At 42.0% G+C, this 18124-nt stretch overlaps 1 protein-coding gene across 3 annotated transcripts in view; it reads left to right on the forward strand.

The window, feature by feature from the left end:
• The first annotated feature begins 3068 nt into the window (after positions 1-3068).
• Positions 3069-18124, forward strand: part of PALS2 (protein associated with LIN7 2, MAGUK family member) — a 58905-nt gene continuing 43849 nt past the window's right edge. For 2 of the 3 annotated variants that reach the window (XM_033076192.1, XM_033076186.2), the window contains exon 1: positions 3069-3186. The gene's annotated coding sequence lies outside the window, so the exon portion shown is untranslated. Of the gene's footprint in view, positions 3187-3705; positions 3918-18124 lie in introns of those variants that run through there. The other variant, XM_033076201.1, reaches the window with a different exon arrangement.

Genomic DNA, 18124 nt, shown 5'->3' on the forward strand with positions numbered 1-18124 from the left:
GCTGAGTTCAAAGCTCTGTGGAGTCATAAATGTCAGTTCTAGTGAATGTGAATCAATCAGAGCAAAAGTATCAGGGCTAGGGCTGTCCTACCAGACAGCCCTTAACGCTGCCTGAATCCTGTGGCTAGACAGAGACTGAGATAATCCCTGGCATAAAGAAACTCGGTTTTGGCACTCTTCTAACCTATGCCTGGCTGACCATGACCACTAGCCAGAAATTGTTGGGATGTAAGTCAACCCTGGCCAGGTCCTGTCTTCTCTGCCACAAACTGGGAACAGGGTGAGGCTTGGCTGAAGTGCAGTAATTGCCCATTAAATGGCTAAAAGAGATTTACAGTCATTTTTGCACTGCGGGAATGGTTCAAAGCTCTCCAATTGAACAGCGCCAGCGGGGTCCTAAGGACCATCCTTGCACGGGGGATTTCTGCTATGAGCGGCATGCAAACGTAAGTAGCAAAAAGCCCAAAGGATATGATAATTCCTGACAGAGGGTAAACATCAATTTCTAAGTTCTTCTCTAAAACAATACATCTCTATTTCTTCCTTGACCCTAATGGATCAAATGGACTAAATAGGGGGCAAAAAATGGTGTGGGGGCATTTGAGACACATTCCCTAGAGGGCTTTAATAGCCAAAGAGCAGCTGCAGAGGCCAGAATGGAAAATGCTCAAAAGATGTAGAGCAGTCAAAGTACTTCATGTTTAGATATTTCTGTTGCAGCCAAAAATGGGCTCTTGTATTTCACAGGTTTGGATTCAAGCTTTGAGCTGAACTGCAATAAGGAATCTCTAAGTTTTACAGTGAAGCAATTTTCTTTCATTGGCCACAAAGGTAAAGTCAGGATATCCTGAAAGATGTCAGTATAAATTGCTACAACCCTTTCTCATTAATAGAATACTGTTCAATTTTCACAAATGCAGAAACTGTAAGAGAAGAAGTCAACAAGATGTTGAGTTGTGAAATACAGGATGAGATGGCATTTATGTGTTTTGTGCTCTGGTTCAATTAGAACACCACCAAAAAATAAATTACAGGCACAGGAGAGAAAACGATCCAATGTTATTTTGGGGGGAGTGAGGATTTTTTATCCCTGTCAGTTTTTCCATCATAGCTGCAGGGGCTAAAACACCAAAAAGGTCATAATATGTCATTATGTTGCTTAGAATCCCTCATGCCATTTTAAGTTTCCTTTCAGTTTAACAAGGAAAAGATAACTGCTTGTGAAGCAATTTACCAAAAATATGTTCAATTTGGACTTTTTTACTGAGAAATTGCAGGAAGGCTGTAAGCTCTTTGGACCTGGGGATGTATAATTCCACATGACGATGAAGCTCTCAGCACAGGGTAGCTACTGTAATTTGAAGAGTAAGTAAAAATAATTCCTAAAGGAATTTTGCACACAGTTTTCCTAAGATGAGGTGCACAGGATCTCATTTACTTGATGCAACTTTATTGGACAATCTGAGAGAGGTTTTTCACCTGCTGGCTGCTGTTCCACAGTTTCTGTAATTATGCCCATCATAAATATCAGCTGCTTTGTTTGATATCGTTGGTGACATAGAAATCAGTTTAGTTATTATCTGATAGGAAAGCACAACCTGAACCCATTAACATGAAAATGGGTAACTAGTGGATTTTCTCTTAGAACTCTGCCACCTCACAGCTCTGGCTTTCCCCTTTCCTCAATGGCTCCCAAAGAAAAAGCCAGTGGGAATTGCAGACAGCTTGTTATGAAGGTTTACCTTACGTCACACCGGGCTACCAGGTATTCTTAGAGCAGCATAATGATGCACATTGCAGTTAAAGCGTATGCTTGGATTCAAAAATTTCCAGGAGAGTCGGTATGAGGAATAAGTGAATGAAAACAAGCTGAGGAATAACAGATTGTTTTGGATATGAGCATTCCGTTTCTGGAGCAAATTTTACCCTTAGGTGGAAACCAAAAAAAAAAAAATACCAACACCACAGCTTTAGTTAGGACGAATTCCGCATGCAGGACTGACCGTATGCAACCCATATTTCCCCAAGTCCTCGAGTATCCAAAGGTGAGAGCCTCCCCTGAAACAAAAAGAGAAAGCTGCTCTATAATCGTTGTTCAAAACAAACAAAATGTTTAAACAGTGACCAGAAGTGCGAGAAAATCGCTTTCCCGGCGTTATTTCCATTTAAGTGCTCCTGCGGGTTATGGGCATCAGGGAAAACTCCCCACTTTTCCCTTTCTCCTCTGAAATGTGTGACTTCTCTGCTAGCACTTCTCGCATTCGGCGACTGAGCCGGCAGCGCCACGTGTCCCCTGCAGGCTCGGACCGGGCAGAGCCCGAACGCCGTCCGGGAGCAGCGGCGGAGACACGGCGACAGGGCACGGGCACGGTGGCACACGGGGTGGCACACGGGCACGGTGGCACAGGGGCACGCTGAGCACACGGGGTGGCACAGGGGCACGGTGGCACAGGGGCACGCTGAGCACACGGGGTGGCACAGGGGCACGGTGGCACAGGGGCACGCTGAGCACACGGGGTGGCACACGGGCACGCTGAGCACAGGGGCACGCTGAGCACAGGGGCGCGGTGGGACAGGGGGTGGCACAGGGGCACGGTGGCACAGGGGCACGCTGAGCACCCACGGCGGCCCTCACACGCACACGCGTGCCCTGACAGGAACGCGCGCGTGTCCCCGCACGGCCCCGCGCCGCCGCCTCACGGCCAGACACGCGCTCCCACGCACGCACGCACCCTGTGAAACGCGGGCACGCGCGCTCGCACGCGCTGTGACACGCGCAGTCACGCGCACTCCCACACACTGGCACTCGCCGACCCTGTCGCCCCTCGCACTCCCGCTCAGACGCACTCTCTCGCACTCACTCACTTTCACACACACATTCACACGCCCTCACTCACACTCGCACCGGGGGCGAGGCGAAGGCGGGGGAGGCGCTCGCGCGCCACTGCCGCGGAGGCCGCGCGCGCGCGCTCTCGGCGGGGGTGGGCGGGGCAGAGGAGCGGCGGCGGGAGCGCGTGCCACAGCCACGCCGGCGGCGCGCGCCGAGGCGGGCGCAGAGCGGCGGCAGCGGCACCTCCGGCTCGCGCCGTCCCTCCGGCAGCCCCGCGCGCCCGGGATCGTCCATGGGGCCGAGCGGCGCCCGCTGAGGAGGAGGGGACGGGGAGCGGCGGGAGTCGGTACCGGCCGGTGAGTTCCCGTACCGGCGGGGAGGTCGCGTGTGCGGGGGGGGCGGGGAGGGAGGGTTCGCCCGGCCGGCTACTCGCTTCTCCCGTGCCTCCCAGCCGGCGGGGAAATGGTGGTGGGAGGCGGGGTCCCGCAGCCATCCCGGCCGAGCCCCTGGACCCGGCGGAGGGAGCGGAGGCGCCCCGTGTGCGTGTGGCGTGAGGCGGGAAGAGCCGTCCGCAGGTAGCGGGGCCGGGCGGGCCTGCAGGGGAGCGAACATGGCAGCGCCGGAGTCCGGGAAGAGGGATTTCTGCCCCTGGAGCGGGGATTAACCCTCCTCCTCCCGCCTCCGGATGCGTCCCCGGGAGACTCGCGCTTCATCTGCCGCTCCGGATTATCCACCCGCCCACCCTTCTTCCCCCACCCCCTTTCCCGGTATTTTCTCTCCTCCTGGAGATTATCAGGTTTCCCGCCCCTCCCTCTCCGGGATCCTCCACCTCCCCCCTCCGAGAGGATTATCTCCCCCCTTCCCTGCCGGATTATCCCCCCAGTTCGCTGTCCCTGTCCCTCCCTCCGCGTTTATGCTTCTCCGCAGCCTTGCCTCTCGGGGATTATCTCCTCTCCCTTTGGGGTGATTCTTCCTCTCCTGATCTCTGCCCCGGCCTTTCCCTGCTTATTTTCTGCCCGAGGAAGTCAACCCTCCCCTTCCGTCTGCCTCTGACTGGGAAAAGGGGCGAAAATGTGGTTGTGATCAGGTGGGTAGGAGTTTCCAGCAGTGCTGTCATTCCTCGGTCGTTGTACGAGTACTACAGGCAAGTGGATGTAGGTGTAGGAGAGGAGGCACCGGGGATGGATGTGCGGAGCTTGGACCGGAGTTCAGCCCGTGGCGTGGTGCTCCGTATGCAGGAAAATATCTGCACCCTTCCCGCGATGTTACATCTGGTGGAGATGAAGGAGAGCCGACCTGGATAGTGCTTTCAAAAAACGTGCGTGGCTGGATGGTAGAGACTGCACAGAAAAAAAACCAGCAGCCTCTGAGTTTCTTTGAGGAGGGTGCAATGTACAGTGGTAGCATTGCAGGTGGGAGGGTGCTTGCATGACATTGCTGCTGTCCGGGGGTCAAAGCTGGCTTGGATAGCTTCTGTCTTGGCTTGAAAGGCAGCTGGCTTAGGCTGTTGCTCGGTGTTGAGGAGGAAGCAGGCTGGTGTCTTTTGCTGAAGCTTTGATGCTGGTGTGGTTCATTGCTCTCAACTTGCTGGCTGGGGAGTGTGTCCCTAAAACAGAGAGGGAAGGTTTATCCCGTATATTTGGCTGCTGCGTAGGTTCGACCGCTCTCTTCTCTCAACACATGGTGTCCCTGCACATGGGTTTGCTGGAGGAGAGTTGCAGGTCTCCTGGCCATCTTGCAGCACAAGGCCCAGGATTATGTCCATTAAACTTCTCCCACTTGGCTTTGAGAGGAGGAGAGGCTGTGAGAAATTGTACGGACACTGGGCAACTATAAATAGATGTCGGACTAGAGGAGGCTTTGAAATCTTAGCATGCTGCTTCTGAACAGATAGTGTCTGTTAAACTGGTTGGGTTGACACTAGCATCATAATGTTTCCTTTTATTTCTGCTGAGGTGGTTGGCTTTTAACACTTTGACGTGTGGCCAGACCATACAACATCTGCCAAAAAATTCTTCTTGAAAAGGACATAGAGAAAATTCTCATTTAAATGAAGTGCTGACAATTGGAGTCTAGTTTCAGCTCATTTAAATGGGATTTTTAAAGGACCCTTCAGAGAAATCTTTAGTTTCCTCTTCCCTCCCTTGAAATGCTTGGAATTTATGATCTTGTGCCCTTAATTTGTTCTCAAAGTATTGCACTAGATAGTTTATCTGAGATCTGTGTTGCTGTGAAAAATCTGCAGTACTGAGGTGTTGCAGTGCTGGTGGCATTGCTAGGTTTTTATTTTGTCGTTTAGGTTTTGGAGTTTTTGTTTATTTGCTTGTTTTTAATGGAATCTGTGATATCTAACCAAAAGGGTGTATATTCAGCTTTCTAGAACTCAGGGTGCTTGCATTTATTTTAGATCTTATGGATCACTGCTCTTTCAGCTTGTCTTGTTGAGAACTAATTAATATGGAAATTATTGACAAATATACTGTACTAGCTCTGCGGAATGGTATCTGTTCTGCTGCTCTATTAGTGGGCCAACTGCATACTCTAAGTCTCTTAAATGATTGAAAAGCTGTTGCAACATATGTGCAATTGGACCTTTTTTGAACTACTTCTTTCTTGTGCCTTTTTTTTCTTTCAACAAAATAGTGGAAACTATTAAATCATGACAGTTTATTTTTTTTTAAAGAAAAGAAAAATAGGAAGTAATGAAAATGGGCCTGAATAATATGAAAGAGTCTTAACAAAGGATGAATATCTGCAAGAACCCTGACTTTTAGGATATTTCTTATTTAGAGAATAAAATTTAAATCTGGTCTTTATTTTCCTTTTCTTTGAACTTGTGTGTATGTAAACCTCAGGGAGGCAGAAAGGAACAGAAATCTTGGCAGTATGACTTACTAGTTTTGGCATTTTTAGTTGATATTTAACCATAGTAAAAGCAGGAAAACCAAGTAGCCTATCAAATTGGCTTTATTTTAAGTTGTTAAGGATATGATCAGAGCATTATCCTCAAATACTGGATACCTTCGGTCAGCATCCAGCACCAGCTTGCTGTTTGGTCCATGTGTTTGGTATTTCTGTGTGCAGGAGAGGTCATGGTCTGGAGAAAGCTTTATGGTACCAAAATGACAAGCAAAAAGACTCCTTAGTATGAGTCTCTGTACAGTGACTCAGTCGCTGAATTTTTGTGTTATTCTAAATGTATTTATTTGTAGAAATTGTAGTTTGAATGCTGTTTTCTAAAAGATCAGTGTCCTACTTTAAACCCATACTTTCTGCCAAGTGATTTAAAGTTCTCACTGCTAGTGACTGTCTCAGGCTTGTTACTGCCCTTTGATCCTCTGTGCAGGACACTGATCAGTGAATCTTTTCTCATGCTGAAGAAGAAGTGGGAGGAATTTCTTGTTACTTAAGAGACAGGTATGCACTTGGGATTGTGACAATCTCCATGCAGATGTGGAAGGAATAATACTGTCAAGTTCTAAGAGGATGAAAAGCTCACATATGTTAAAATAAAATGCCCTGTCATGCTCTGTGCTTAAACTAAAAATGGGTAAAACCTGGAAGGGTTGGCCTTGCACATGTGATAAAAACTGGAATTTTTAGAAGCATCCTGCAACTGGAGGGGTACAGACACTATTGGACTTAGTTGTGTGGAAATATGACATAGAATGTGATGGTAGGGTTAAGAGCAAGTCTGTGAGAGGGAAAAAGTGATTTTACTGTCCCCCACAAGAGAAGAGGTTCATAGAGGGTGCTAGAGAAGAGTTTCATTCAGAGTGACATGCCAGAGACAGGTTGAAATACAGATGTGCTGGTCACAAACACTGTTAGAGGGCTCCTATGATTCCATGGTCATTATAAGCGTCTGCAGTTGGATCTCAGGTTGTACTGCAGCAAAACGTGGTGATGGTAATGTGCTATCCTGTGGCTTGAAATTGGTTTCTTTTCAGAATAAAGCAAGCCTGAATTATGTAGGTATGGCTGATGTCACTCTTACAAGAATAATAGAGACAAAAAAAAAAGATAAAAGATAGAGAGGTTGGGACAGGGGTTCTTCCATGTGTAAACATTTACATTCCTATTTTGGGTTAGAGTCTTTGAAGTTACAGTAATTTCACAACATTTGTTTAATAACAGAATTGAAAAATGGGATGTTGTCTACTCTTATCAGCATGTTTTAATTATTTTCAAAGTCTGTGGCTTAAAAGAAAAAGGCTTTTCATACTAACAGTGTTTCATATTAGCAACCATTCCATGGGTTTTGCACATCGGTTACTTAAAGAACTCATTCTAGTGTCCAGGTCTCATGAAACCATGGTGGAAATTAGAAAGGTGCTGAAATCAGAAGACGTTTCAGATTAACTAGCAACAAGTGTTATTTAATAAATTACCTATACATGTTTTTAAGAGTATTGACTGCTTTTACATTCTGACAAGGAACTGTTTGAGAGTCAGGACTCAGTGAAATCCATGCTTGCTGCAGGAATGACAGTGGTTTCTATAAACTTGTTTTTGAGGGAGAGGGACACAAAACATGATGACACATGACACACGCAAATTCTTTATATCTTACGCAAAAACATTGCTCCTCTTGCAGCGTCTGCTTACCCAAGTCCCAAAGGATCAAATTACTGTTTCGGTTAAATTAGCTTTTCTAGTAGGTGGAGTCACAACTGTTGATTTCAAATAAGCTAAAACCTTCACATTTTGATTGTAAATATTTTGTCAAGATACGGTTGAAATAATGAAAATTAGAAGGTAAGAAAAAGTTTAAATTTTTACTTTAAGATAGTTTACTTAAGCCTCTTACTGAAAGAGCTCTGACATCCAAATATTGCTTCTGTAATAAGAGTGGCTGCTCAAATAATTTGGGTTTAATTTTCTAATTATCTCCACCCACTGGTCAAATATACATTAATGAAAAGTTTAAATTATACCTTTTAAAATATCCAAACACAGCATAGAGGAAAGTAGATTGAGGGTAAATAGACTGAGGATAAAAAGATTGGGTAAAGTTTTTTCTTAAGACTAGTAACACAAGGTAGGGGATCCCTCAAGTAAATCAGCAGAATAAAAGGAAGATGTATCAACCATTCTGACTGTGTTATTCCATTCCATGATAAATTTAAAAAAAATATTTGATTCCATGTTCATTCAGTAATTGTTCAGAGATCTGACTGCAGGATCATGTCAGAGCTTTTGTATGTAAAACCTGTCAACAACTTTTTATGTGATGTTGATTTATTTTTTAACAAGTCAGTGGGCCAGTTGGTAAGTCAGCCTTTACGTATCTTATTGAAATTCCACCCCATGCCATTCCTGATCCTCTGCTGAAGTTTACAGAGGTCTTTTTGGCAAGATGAAACTGCTTATGCAGCAGAAGTTCTCAAACTGGGAAGACAGACTGTTTTCTAGCAAATGAAGTGAGAGAAAAGTTTGTTTCTCCTTTCCAAGCTATTCTGGCTTACTGTATTGTGAGCTGTTGTGCTGTAGCAAAGGACAAGGTAGCTGTACAGAAATTGCCTGATTATTAATTTTGCTGGAGTCATACTGCTGCTTACAGCTTCTCATGCATCCTTCAGATCATTAGAAGGAGCTGCAATTAACAAGTGAAAGTCAGTTTACGCGTTCTTCAATAAAGTACGTGCAGGCAGGGAGAAGTTGGTAAGTGAAACTTAATGTTCATGGAGTGTGTGACAGTAGGGCATTCAGTCAATTGAATTCAAATCAGGCAGACAGTCAGTCCTTCTTCTCAGATCTACTAGCACAGCTCTGCTGCCTACGCTAAATTTGGTATGGAACAGCAACATGGGATGAGCAGTGCTTGATTCGGTCACTTCTCACCAGTGAAGCTCCTTTATACAAATTTAATCTTTGTTGTATTTTAACAACTTCCAGGAGCTTGTTGCAGTTGGCATTTGTCTTACATGATCTTCCCTGAGGACAAGCTCTGGGTGTACATTGTTATGTGTGGTATTTAAAGTAGTGTTCAACTGAGGCTTATTTATCAAGTGAAACACTGGTTTCGGCTCTGTGAATTTAGTTTCATTCTTTCGTGGCTTTATGTGGGGTGGCTACTTGCTGCATGGATAAAATTCAACCTTGATTCAGCCTGTTGTGTGAGAAGAGTTGTCCATCATTAGCTCTGTGATAATCTCACAGGTGTCTTGTCACAAGAGGGATCAAATGGACACAGTACCTTTGAGTCATTGTGCTTTGGGAAGCAAGATAAACTGGTAACTTGTGTTGCTGGGTTTTAATCAGCATTTCTGTAACATTACCTGGTCACAGAGCAGTAATGACTGTACTTGAATTGCTCTGACTGATGGCTGGGAGCCCTCATCTCTGCTTCATGTTCGCGTTGCTGGAGGGGAAAAACGATTGGGCAGTTTTGAGGACAGACCATAAACACACAAAGAGAAAGGGGTATGAGAGCACCGAAGAGTTGAATTGTCTCTTGTGTTTGACACATAATTTGATAGAAAAAAAAATCCATCCAGGTCTGTTCTCGTGTCTGCCACACACCACTGGCTCCCAACGGGTAAGTCTTAAAGACCTGGACTTTGTTGGAAATCGTGCTGTTGGAATGGGAGATTAACTGTGTACACTGGTGAGAAGGTGAGAGTCTTTGGCTGCTGTTAAAAAGGGGCAGAAAAGGGTTTTTCTGTATTTAATGATTTCCAAGTTCCGAGTGCGGAGCCCGGACGCGCGGGTCGGCTCGCAAAGGTGGCTCAAGCGCGCTCTCCAGTGGCCACACCGGGACAGCGGCGCTGGGATGGGCTCGGGGCCGCCGCGCGGGGTGAGTGAGGAGAAGCCAGCTCCTGTCGTGCGGATGCCTGCTTGCTTAGCTGAGTACACTGATAAATAAACTGGTGCTTCTTAGCAAATAAGTGTCTGCATTCGTTTAAAAAAAAAAAAAAATCCGCTGTTGCCAAAAATTTATTCAGTTAGAAATCTTATTCTTGTAGTTTGATAAAAAAATGACTCTCCCATCCAGAAGTCTATTAGTTGGGGAGATTGGTGCAGTCTCTGCTGGGACTGTTTGTGCTGTCGCCTAGAAGCAGGCAGGTTTACTGCTGAACAGAATTCATTAGCTATGAATTGAAGCGTGCACATTTAACTGTGTCAAATCTTGGCAAATAGTTCTGCAAACAGCACAGGCTAATTAAACAGCAGCAAAAAGAAATGTGTAGTTCTTACCAAGTTTAGCACAGAGTTCTCAGTCTTACATCAGATTCCATGCTGTTCAGGAAAGCAGCGGGGGCCTTCAGAAGGAAGAACTTCATGGGTACTAATGAATAGGAAATGGAAAAGAGAAGGATGGACTGTTCAGCAGGTGGACTCCTCATAAAGTGGAAGGTCTCAAGGTGCACTGTTGTAATTTGAAATTTCTGAGATAACTGCTTCATAGATGAATTCAAATTTCTGGCATTGTTTTACTTTTTTTAGCTGTTCAAACCATGAACTTCTGGCTCCTGATAAGAGTTCTCTTTTGTAGACAAGACTGAAGTTAAGCCTTGTTTGACCACACACCTTGTTTCTCCAAAAACCACAACTGTCTTGAGAGTTTTGTATGACAGTGCGACTGTCAGAATGGTACTGTTAGGTCTTGCTGTTAACTGGAGTTGTTAAACTTAGATGCTTTAAGTAAGTTTGAACTCCTAAGAATGTAGTGCTTGGTTGGGTTTTTCAAAGTAATTTTATTTGTAAGGTACTAGCAAAAAAAACCAAACCAAAACTACATAGAGGAACATTCATTCCATTAAGAATCTTTTTTTTAGAATTGTAAGATTAGTCTAATTACAAATTTGGCAAGAAATGCTTGTATAATAAGTTTCAGAACAGTCTGCTGCTTAGCTTAGAATTTATAGGCCCCATATGGAAAAGTGCAACTGTATGTCTGTTCATATGTGACATCTGGTGTGATACAGTTGTACCAGTTACACTTACCTGTTTACTACTTCTGATGAAGGCCATTACACAGAATGTGTACTTTTCTGCACAAAGCTCTTTTCTCATTATGGATGTCACTAAAAGCTTTTACACACTTCAAATAATAATAAAAAAATAAAAACCCTTGGGCTTCCCTACCCCAGGCATAAATGATTTTACTTTACAAATATAATTACTGTACTTCCAGGAGGTAATCTCTCTGGACAGCCATAGACTAGTTTGAATTAGATTACTCTGTTTTTTCCTCCAGGGTGAGTTAATACATTGAGTTTTATTTTTCTGTAATTACTTCAAAATTTAGATCACTTTTAAGGCTTACCATTTCACCCATAACTTTATATCCTTCAGGTAGGTATCTCTTCTGCTCCTCAACTTCATACAGCTGATGCTGTATTCAGTTAGTCTCAGTTGTAGAGTTTCTTAGTTTGGAAATACTGGAAATATTTACTTAATAAGCAGAGAGTAATCACACTAAATCTTTTAACTGTGACATGTAACAAAGTCTAGCTAGAGCAATGTTTTTGTTAAATCTGTATTTCCAGAGTTCTGGGTTTGAAATCTTCCCAATAGCTTCTGACAGTAAGCTTCATGAATAAAGCAACTTACTACTTTTACCTCTGTTACAAAATCTTTGGACAGAAAGTCAGTCAGTGTGAAATAAAGAGAGGAGCAGAGTTAGTCAGGGGAGATAGTCAGGAAAATAGTTTTTCCTATTTTTTTAATGAACTTCAGCAGGAAGGACAAATCTCTAGATAGATGGTTGTGAACCATGACTGGATGCAAATGCATTTATATAAATGACCTGTTTGTATTTGGATTTTTCTTACCTTTACAGCAATGCACTTAAGCAGTAGGGAAGACCGCAGAGATTAATTTGTAAATTACCCTTATAACAATACGGTGCCATTTTGCAATAGAAGGAAAATCTTTGGTGTTTTGAGGTCTCAGAATATGACTTCCTGTTTGTGTTCAGGACTAGACAGGATATCTGTAGAGGCAATCATTTTAGTTCTGTAGTTAGCATCTGGTATCTATGTGCAGGAGTATTATGTACTAATACAGAAGTAAATACAATGTGAAAGGAAAAAACTTGTTACTTGTGTCATCAATGAAGTCCTACAGCCTAGCTACCTAACACCTAAGTCCATTGCAAACCTGAAAGTACTTGGGTCCCATTGAATACAGTAGGTTTTCAAATAATAAGACCTGTCATTGGGTCAGACTGAAGGTCCATCCAGCTCCTTTTTCTAACATGCAGTGCAGCATCTGAAGCCATGCAGAATCTATCAGGAGCTCCTATTAATTTTATCTCTGGGCAGATTTTCAAGAAGAGAGAAGACGTGGATGTCACTTGATGAGAAGAAGCTGGGACCAGAAAAGTTAGTGGCTGGATAGCCTTAAATTCAGCTTTCAGCTAGGGATAAAGAAGCGTAGCATGGTCCCCAAGTGCCTAGACATCATTATCCAAAAACCAGTGAAGAATTCATTGTGCTAATGTGCAACAGCAGCAGAATCCAAAATTTAATGCGTTGCTCATGACTAAAATAACATCTTATGTAATTGCCCTGGGCCTGCAAATTAGCAGCTTCCAAAAAGATCTGATAGCTTTGCAGAGGGGATTGAAAACTGACACAGTGGAATGACTGATAGTGCTAAAGGCATAAGACTTGAAGGTCTCCAAGAAGTCCATCCCTGAGTAGAGAACAGATTACACATTTGCTACTCTTTTTCTTTCTCTGCTCTTCTGCAAGTCATTAGGGAGCCAGTATAAATGCAAGGTGACCTGAAATACCAGGTACATGTTAGCAGCTGTGGTTGTGGCTACCTGTAAGAAAAAGATTCCTACTCTCTTAATTTTGCACTGAAGAAAGACCCTGAGGCAGGAACTTTCTCCTGTTTGATGTGATCTTGCCCTATGTTAGGATATGTTGACCTTTTGAACTGGATAGGGTTGTTACCAGTAATGGGTTGGAAGTAGCAGTCTGGCTTTTAAATGCTCTTTAAAAATACTATGTTTTATTTTGTTTGTATGCATGCATGTGACTGCATACATATATGGAAACTTACAGAAAAAGAAGGAATTTTTAATAAAATGTAGTATTTTATATATGCATGTGTTAAGATGTGTGTGGGTGTATATGCATACATATATATCTTTAGAAAAAGTACACTTGTCTATAAACAAAAAGCCCAGCATCCATAAACTGTCTAGGAAAGCATAAAAACAAAGTAAGCATGCATGACATTTTCCCTAGGTAATCTCACAGAATCTGGCTAATGTTTAACCTGAAGACTTTTTAAAATTAAATTAGGTTGTGGATTGTTTATATAATTTTTGTTGGGTGCTTTTACCATTCAAGAAGCTTCCATTTCAACTTCTTAATGGACTAGTATTCATACATAAATTGCTAGGGTGCACTGGAGATCTGTTTGATTAAACATGAGAAACTCTTATCCTTGGATTGGATTACTGTTTAGTTTCTTTAAATAATTGACACTGGATTTTCACTGAAGTGCTTGATAACTGATATGTGATACGTACAACATTGTTGCCTTCTGTGAAGATTGAACCAGTACTAGTTCTTGTTTTGGTAACATCTGGTGCCAAGTTTGCAGCAGATTAATGATTGCACATAGTTTTGGAAGCATATCAGAATGACCAGGGTACCCACAGGTTGTTCTTTGGTGGGCCATTGCTCCATCCTGCCTAATGATGTGTCCAGGTGAAACAGCAGAAATAGATGTGTAGCCTCCAAACACTGGAACTTGTATGCCTGTTTATATATTTACCTGATTTCCAGAAATCTGATGCTGCCATGTGATATGTTCCTTCTGATCCTGTCTTCCACAGGGGCATCTTGTGTAAGGTGGACCTAGCCTTGGCCAATATCTTGGTATGGCTTTAAAGGTCTTCTGCCTTCAGTGTGGGGTTTTAATAAACACAGGAAGATACAGTGTGTTGGGATTAAAGGAAAAACATTCTTCTGCTTAGAATTTTGGGTTGTTTGGTCACTGAGTCCTTTGAACTTACATATCTGTGCTGATGAAAGGTGGTCGTCTGAAGCTAAAGGGAAGACTTCTCAATTAGCAATAGAAATGCTCTTTCAAGTTAGTCTGACAGTATGGTATCCTGTGCCTGGAAGCATGTTCAACTGATCTGTGGAAATGCATAGATAATAAGGAAACATCACAGTCTCAACTGCTGTGCTTAAAAAACATCCTTCCTAACGTCCCCTTTCACATTGCCCTGTATCTATATGCAGAACGGGGAACAAGCTGAAGCAGCTGGCTCTTCTTTCCCTCACTCCAGTCGTTCTACGGGTAGCTAGCAGTATTTTACATTCGGTGTCACTTAGAAAACACTTCCATTTTCAAGCGATACACAATGGCTTTAAAGCTTCTAGGTTCAGTCTTGTGATGTAAGGAAGAAGAATGGAGTCAGGCGTTCTAGATCATCCTGTGTTAATGGAGAACTGGAGATGTGTTTTTAGGTGAAATCAGCTTGATACAAGATCTTGGAATTCAAGCAGTGATTTCCATGCAGAATAAAGGCTTAGTGTTATAGAAATAGTTTCTACTACCTGCTGGAAACGTGGTGTCAAGGATTCAGAGAAATGTAAAGAGCTCTTTCCCCTTTACTTTTCAGTCTGTCATTTTCTCACTCATTGGTAAAAGTCATAGTTCTCATGTTTGATCCTTTTGTTGGTTAAAGAGGCAATAACGAAGCAGTGTCCCAATACAGTTCTCTAAAAAGGTTTTAAAAATTACTTTTTCAAGGTGACTTTCTTATTATCTTCTAATAGGAAGTGTAATCATTGGCAAACCCTTTGTTTGGCCTGGGTAGAATGTGGAAGCTCTCAACCTTGACAGAAGTTGGGAAGCGTATAAAAGTAAGAACAGTTCCATTACCAAGAACTTGATCTAGGCTTTTATAGGTGCTCTTTCTTCTTTGGAAAAGAGATTTTGATAGTAGTAGGCAAAACAAATAATTTTTTTTTTTTTTAAATTTAGTTAAGTATATAATGCAACAGAAATGGAGCAGATATAACACAACATACATGGAGTTCAGAAAAAATGGACTGACCTTTCTTATCTCAAGGAGCACCACGAGGGCAGGTCTTCCTTTAAATATTGGTACATCTTGTTTGGAGAAGTGACAAAGGTTTATCTAACTTCTACTCTCAAAACCAGTTATGGTCATCTTGATACCTTGAAAGTGAGGCTTGATCAGACTTGTGTTTTCTCTTGCTGAAGAAATAGATCCTTTTTTTAAAAAAATGAGAACATGCAGCATTAATGTGCTTCTTATTTCTTATAGAAATAGGATGAAAAAAAAAAGAGTAAAATTTACCAGCTGTACATTGAATATTGTCTTTCCAAGTGATGCCCAAAAATACTCTTGTGCATCTGAAGATGTTGAATGCATCATAAATCTCAGCTAATATTATCTAGAATTGCTGTATTTAGTTATCTGTGACCAAAATTAGAATCCTGCTAAAGCTTCTGTTACATAGTTTTTAGAGTTTACTGGCAGCCTCTGAGTGAATTAAAAGAATGAAGAAAGGCAAAAATATATGAAGAATCATAAGGAGACTCTTGAGATCTTGGCCATCCGATGTTAAATTGTAATTTAAACATGTTAGAAAGATCTCTGGATGTCTATAGCACAGGTTGCTTTTATTCTAGCTATTCATTCATTTTTTGCAGCTAAGCTGCCATTTTGATTTTAGTCTCTACTCTGATTTTTAAGCATTTTGGTATAGGAAACAGGAGGGATGCTTTCTTGTGTGAACAGAAATAGGCAGTGAATTGAAAGATAGTGGAGAAACTTGGAGTCTGTATGAATCTAATGGATTAATCAAGAGTTATACTGTGTGACATTTCACAGTTTGTACTTAAGGAAATATATGCAAATACCTCTTGTCAGCCTGTTTTGAGGGGATCTGAACATATAAACCTCTGAATGAGCCTTTCATTCAAGTAGGTCACTTGCCTTTAACACATGCATCAACTTTAAAGTCACTAGAGCTGATTACCTGCTTGCAGCTAAACTTACTCTTAAAGCCTTTTCAGTAATATTTTAGTGAATATTGTCTAACCAACTTTTTTAAAGGCAGCAGGCTGAAAGGAGGGTGCAATGCAGGATTCAGCATTGGGAACTTCCCTGTCTTTTTTATCCATGGAGAAGCATTGTGTCATCTTCCAGGCAGAAGTGCCAGTCTGTGTGCATGAAGACAGGTGGAACAGGTGACAGTTCCATTTAAACACTACCCCTTCCAGCATGATGTAAGCACCATGTAAGCAACAAAAATGACAGGCAAGGTGTGGTTTTCTGGGCCATTAGCTGGAATATATGACATTTCACCTTTCTTTTTGTCCTTTTTCCTACTGAGCTGCTCCTTTTGCTGTATCTAGTTTTTCTAAGTTCATCGTAATGTGTTGCCTACTTGCCAGCAACTTTTTCCTTTTATTAGATAAATTTTCAAGTAATTCGCTATTAAATAGGTGTTCAGGACTTTTAGCTCTCAAACAAAATTTTATTTTTATGTCTGTGTTGGAGAGATGACCAACTTCTCTGTGTATAATAGGGTATTTGGCTAAATGATTTGAAATGTGATGTTGGTGTATTTGCAGGCCTGTGTTCTAATGACTGATATGATGACTGCAATAAAAACCATGAGAGATAATCTGACACTAAGATGATCTTAAATTTGTGCATGTTGGTGATGATTAAACTCACTGAAATGTGTTTTCTACCCGTCCCAACATATAATCCAACAAAAGTCTTCAAAGGATTAAAGTCAGTGAGTTTTTATAGAGGATTATTTGCACATGGTGTTGGAAGTGCTGTGTCTGTGAATTTGTTTGGGGTGCTGTTATATTTTGTCTGGGTCTTTTATGGAATCTCAAAAGTCATAGGACACTATGTATTGCATGGCTTTGCTCTGCTGTTAGCACAGTAGATTCAAGTAAAAATGTTTGGTGAAAGCAAGAATGTCTGGGATGCAGTTGCAGTGATATTTCCATGCTTCAAATTTATGGTGGAGTCTTGCAGCTCTGCTGTGTGAAGCAGATTTGTGCTGCACTGTAAACTTCTCATTTCATCAGTCTTTGCATTGTTTTTCTGTATCTGTCATACAGAAAAATCTGTATCCACCTGTTCTTGGAAAGCCCCAGAACTGAAGAGTAAGACTGGTAGAATTACTATACTCATTTATTAATTTTATTCAGTCTTGAACTTCAGATAGTCTTCCTGATAATTTAAAATGAGAGATCTGACGTGTGCACATAAAGCACTGTGTAAATGTTCCGTTCTCACAAAAAGGTACCTGTTCAGGGTATCTCTCTGGAACAAGAACTGCCTGCAGAGTGATTGACTTTATTAAATAAAGAATTAGGAAAACTTATGAACAGTGTAAGTCTTCGGTAACAATCCTTTAGGGGAAGGGTTCTGCACTATCTTGTTGGTATTTAGCATGGGTGAGAATCTTTTTCTTTTCATGTTTAAGTTTCTGGTTGGCATGTGAGACCAGGAAATTGCAGGTCTTCTTGGTGTCCTGTGTTTTAACTTGTTTGACATGCTAACAATTAATTTATTAAGCACAGGAAGATCACAGTTTCCAGCACATGCAAAATTTATATTAACTGTATAGTGAGTTTCAAGTCCTTAGAGTGTACATGAAAAAATTATCCTGAGACTGTTTAATTCTCTACCCTTTCAGCCGTGATTTAATCCTATGTTGAGCCAATGTAATGCATGCCTGATTGAATCTTTATCCTTCATAGCCCTTGATGTCCATTGTTCTGGACAGAGGCATGGTAATTAATTTGTGAAAAGATTTTTTCAATACAGAGACTTGGCTTATTCTTTGAACTACTGGCAGGAGCTCATTCAAAGCAGTCACTCTGGTATTAAAAAACAAGTGTTGATTCCTTCTGTGTGAAAGTTGGCTTGTCTAGGTCTGAAAACTTACGCTGAGAAGTGATGTGGTATTTAAATCCTGACACTGTGTTTGGAAAAACAGAATCTCTGCCAGATTTTCTATAGCTGAGAAAGCTTCTTTCATGTTTCAAATACTTCAGTCATTGAACACAAATTTCTTCTTACAGGATCAAATGTGATTGCTGTAACCATGGCAAGTTACTGTGGAGGAATACTTGGTGCCATCAGCAAGCTTGATTTAGGGAAAGGATATTAATGAAGTAAAAAGGTCCCTTTCCAATCAATATGGTGTTAGTACTGCTGAGGTTTCTTCCAAACTGAATATTCCAAAGGAAGTTTTGACACCGTGTTCTGGTGTTTCTAAAGGATCTCTTCAAGTGCAGACTAATGCCAGTAAG

The sequence above is a fragment of the Catharus ustulatus genome, chromosome 1 (genome assembly GCF_009819885.2).
Source record: "Catharus ustulatus isolate bCatUst1 chromosome 1, bCatUst1.pri.v2, whole genome shotgun sequence".
NCBI lineage: Eukaryota > Metazoa > Chordata > Aves > Passeriformes > Turdidae > Catharus > Catharus ustulatus.